The following is a 5000-nucleotide window of genomic DNA, read 5'->3' on the forward strand; positions in this document are numbered from 1 at the left end:
ATCATTGAATTACAGAAGCTAGACGAAGTAATCTAGTTTTGCTTCGTATGAAATAGAGTCTAAATCATGAAGGTTTATTATTTTTTATAATAAAGATGTGTCTGCCTTGCCTACTAAATTTCCCATTATGCTTACTGCCAACATCCATTTAATTCGACATTTCTTTGTCTCTTTGTGTCGAGTACAAAAACAAATCTTTATTGTTGACGATAAAAGGTCTGCCTCTGTAAATATACATAGAAATAACAACACACTTCTGACTTCGCTGGCAAGAGAGAATACAAATACTTAATACGGAAAGAAGACCACAAAGGTTAATATTTCCATAATTCCCAAAAGAGGAATGTGTTACAATTTTCTCGTAACTTATTGTCAGGCACATTTAGACGTATTCAGATACTAGTTCGTCTTAAATGTTTCGTTAGTAACCGTACATTTTTTTTATTTTTGAAATCTAAGACCTCACATAAATCAAAATTATATATGTGCGCCTCTTGTATTCAATATGAATAGACCATTTCATAGTTCAGATTTTATTCAGATTTTATCAAATCTAATATCAATGTGAGACCTTTGTCTGTAGTATTGTTATCTAATATCTCACACCAATATAATTAGTCAATTCTGAAGTCTTAATTAGTCAATTCTGAAGTTCTCGATTAGTCAATTCTGAAGTCTTCTTGATTAGTCAATTCTGAAGTCTTCTTGATTAGTCAATTCTGAAGTCTTCTTAATTAGTAAATTCTTGGCTTCTTAAGTATTCAGTTCTGAAGTCTTCTTAATTAGTCAATTCTTAAGTCTTCTTAATCAGTCAATTCTGATGTCTTCTTAATTAGTCAATTCTTGTCTTCTTAAGTAGTCAGTTCTGAAGTCTTCTTAATTAATAAATTCTGAAGTCTTCTTAATTAGTCAATTCTGAAGTCTTCTTGTATAAAGTCACGTCTATGTACATGTTTTTTTTTTCTTCTTCTATTTTTTCTTTTCTTTTTCTTTTTTTTAATTGTCTAAAACCACAATATAATTAAATACATTCCAAACCCTTTTAGATAGAAACAAAAATCTGAAATTTCTTTATCTAATATACCACAGCCTTGCGAATATCTGTGTCACTTCAGTTCAGTTTATGGCAATGAAACCTTGCAAGTGAGGGGCAGGGGGGGAGGGGAGAGGGGAGAGGGGAACATAAAGCTCTCCATTATTCCTGGTCTTGTCATGATCCAAATAATGCAACTATGTAATGATGCACTTGATAAAAGAGATAACAGAGGGTGAGATATTAGATTATATGATGTTGCTAAATCATAAGAACTATACAATATGGTAATTCTTAAGAATAATAACGACTGTAAATAATAAAAACAATATGATTGCAAATGTTAAGACTAATACGCTTATGCAATCAATGTAAATTAAATATTCAATGTTGATTTCGGTTATATTGATATTTGCATTAACAATAAGAATGATAACGACTGTAAATGATAAAAACAATATGATTGCAAATGTTAAGACTAATACGCTTATGCAATCAATGTAAATTAAATATTCAATGTTGACTTCGATGATAATGATATTTGCATATACTTTATCAATAAAGCTACCATTAAAAGACCATTGCAAATTTATTCTACGAGCAATTCTATCGTAATGTTAATCCTGACATTTTTAAAATCATTATTATTATCATTATTCCTATTATCATCTCTTACTGATACCATCATCGTTATCACCATTATGACTGTCATCATTAATTATGATAGTGTTATCCTCGTCCTTGTTATCAATCTTTGTGATATTAGTATTGTCACCATATTTGTTAATTTCAGTGATGTTATTATTATGTTTAAAATCCTTGTCATTATCATTCTTATTTTTTTATGATTTTTATTGCTTTTATTTTAATAATCATTCTTCTTATCATTATTTTCATCTTCATGATTATTATTATTATTTATATCATCACTGTCACTTTTCCTCATCATTATCATTAACGCTAATTATCATTATTATCATTGGTATCAATTTATTATTATTATCATTATTACAATCATTACTTTTATCACTATTATCAATATTGTTATCATCTTTATCATTATTGTTATTATTATCATCATTTTTATCATCATAACCATTATCATTATCATTATCAGCATAATTTTTATCATCATCATTATCATCATCAGCATTATCAACATCATCAATATTATCATCATTAACACTACTATCACTAATGTTATTATAATTATCATCAGTATTGCATTTATTTCAATCACCATTAATGTTATGATATTCACCATTACTATCTGTTATCATCATCATTATCATCTTTAATTTAAGTGTTATATTTATAATGTTATATTTATTATAATCATTATCATTGTTGTTGATATTATTGTCATTATTATTATCCTTGGTATTATTACTATCCTTGTCATTATTTATTGTGACCATTATTGTCATTATCATCATTACTATCATCAATGTTATCATTACTAATAACACTTATTTTCCCCCTGGTATTAACATTATTAATATCATCTCTTATGATATACCAACATCTGAGTTGACAGAATTACATGTAATTCTGATGAAAATATATATCTTATTTTATTTTTTGATTTGTTTTTTCATGAGTATTTACACTTTCCCTTCGCCTTCTGATGAAAATATATATATATTTTTTTTTTTTTCTTCTTCTTCTTCTTCTTCTTCTTCTTTCACGTATATTTATACTTTGCCTTCGCCATCATAAACCCATTTTCCGTGTCTGCTAAATATCACTACAAAATAAATCCTGAATGCTTATACTTTTACTTATTTAGACGAAGACACATCTAGGTTATGTGGCTTTGCAAATTGTTGCATTCAAGTTGACCTAGATGTCTTGCAACGAGGTCTTCAGTGTAAAGAACACATAGAAACGATTTTTATCTTCTTCATAATGTTGTAAGTGAAGTTAATGAGTGAAAAACAAGTGCATTTCCCATCCTGAAGTTTTTTGGTGGTTGTCTTTGTTTTATCGCGTCGTAAGCTTCTGATAACTTCTTTGAAGACCGTTTTGTATTGTTGTTAACTGTATTATGATTATGTGACTCACTTTTTTTTAATCAGTTTTAAGCATTAGTTGAAAATATAATCATGATATAATATAACATATTTTTCGTTACTCTTAGCGACATAGAAATACAATCATATTTCCATACAATCACATTTTAATTCCCGTATTACGATTATGTATCTCACTTTTTTATTAAATCAATTTATCATTCGTTGAAAATACAATCACATCATTTCGTCACCCTTAGAGACAAAGAAAAAAAATATATTTTCACTCCCTCACTCCCGTTGGCTTTAACGTCGGGAATTTTCCCAAAGTAAAAATCAATAGCTCTGTGTTTGTGCGGTCAAGACTTCCCTTTCCAATCACAGGTTTAGGATCACACGCGACTATTGAGATTGGAATCTTTGATTATGTTTTTGGTGTTTAATCCTGTGCTTTGGCATCTTGGATTATGTTTAAAGAATGTATAATCCTATGCTTTGGATGTACTTTTATTTCTAGCTCGCGTTCTTGATATAATGAATTGTATGCATAGTTCCTGGTATTTTTTCTTTTATGTCTATTTCTTCGTTGTTTTTTATGTTGTTGTTTTGTGTGTGTGTGTGTGTGTGTATGTGTGTGTGTGTGTGTGTTTATATATATACCCGGAAATATAAATGTCACCAGCTCCCTTAATATTTCATAATCGTATCAAATCTGGAAACATAAATAACGTTATAGCATCCTTAAGGATTCCTTAAGCTTTGGGAAGACTATGTGATAGGGAGAGATAAAGAGTGAGAGATAGAAGGAAAGAAGAAAAAGAAAAAGAGAGGGAGGCAGAGATAGATAGAGAGACTGAGAGAGAGAGAGCGAGAGAGACTGAGAGAAAGAGAGAGAGACTGAGAGAAAGAGATAGAGGGGAAAGGGGGAAGGATAAGAGAGAGATAGTCAGAAAGAGAGACTGAGACAGACAGACAAACAGACTGAGGGAGAGAGAGAGATAAGGAAATAAAGAGAGAGGGGGGGAGGGGTGAGATAGATCGATGGAAAGAGAGACTGAGACAGACAGACAAAAGAGAGAAAGAGGGGGGGGGGGGGCAGAGATAGATAGACAGAAAGAGAGACTGAGACTGACAAAGAGAGAGAGACCGAGAGAGAGAGAGAAAGAGAGAGAGAGAGAGAGAGAGAGAGAGAAAAAAAAAGAGAGAGAGAGAGAGAGAAAGAGAGAGAGAAGAGACAACCCGAAGGAAAGTCAGGCCAACGACCCCACGGAAAAACCGCAATGGGGTAAAAAAAAAAAAAAAAAAAATGAAAGTGGGTCGTTCCGAAAGCGCCCCTTCCAGAACGGGACCGGTTGGTTGCCATGAACTCTTCTGGAAGTTAGCCAAGTTATCTGCCATACACATAAGTCCCCAGCGCGTGGCTTTTGCGATGGGTGTATGAGGGGGGGGGGGGTATGGGGTGTTTGTATATACTTTGGGGATGTATATGTGTATATATATGTAGGTTTGTGGCTTTGTGTGAGTGATCGAGGAAGTATGAGTTGATTTTCCAATGTGGAGAAAAAATATAGATCTTGTATTTATGTTCAAACGGATATGGGTAGGGTTTGCTTTTCATTTATATCAGATATATTCAGAATTCTGATAAGTATTTGGTATTAATTGCATATTTCCGAAGAAAAGAAACCTTGATATTTAACTTTACTTGTTTATATTAGAGGTAAAAAAATCTATTACGTCTGACTGCCATTGTGTCTTCGCGTAGAATTTATTTGTTTTGGTGATATACGATATCTATTGCTTATCTCTTCTTCTTTCTTAAGAAATTTGTGAAACATACAAGAAAACCCGTAATATATATGTTTTTCTTTTTTTTCTTTTTTATCCGACGAGCAATTAGAGTGAAAAAAGACATCATTAAATCCCCATTTTCTGTTAGATTCAAAGAAAACGTT

The 5000-nt window shown here is 31.4% G+C and overlaps 1 protein-coding gene across 1 annotated transcript in view; it reads right to left on the reverse strand.

The window, feature by feature from the left end:
* The window catches only part of LOC122246557 (uncharacterized), a 34814-nt gene that overhangs the window by 5956 nt on the left and 23858 nt on the right, over positions 1-5000 (reverse strand). The window lies entirely within an intron of this gene.

This window comes from Penaeus japonicus, unplaced genomic scaffold (assembly GCF_977035675.1).
Source record: "Penaeus japonicus unplaced genomic scaffold, GWHDUDI00000001_assembly GWHDUDI00000003, whole genome shotgun sequence".
In the NCBI taxonomy this organism is placed as follows: Eukaryota; Metazoa; Arthropoda; class Malacostraca; order Decapoda; family Penaeidae; genus Penaeus; species Penaeus japonicus.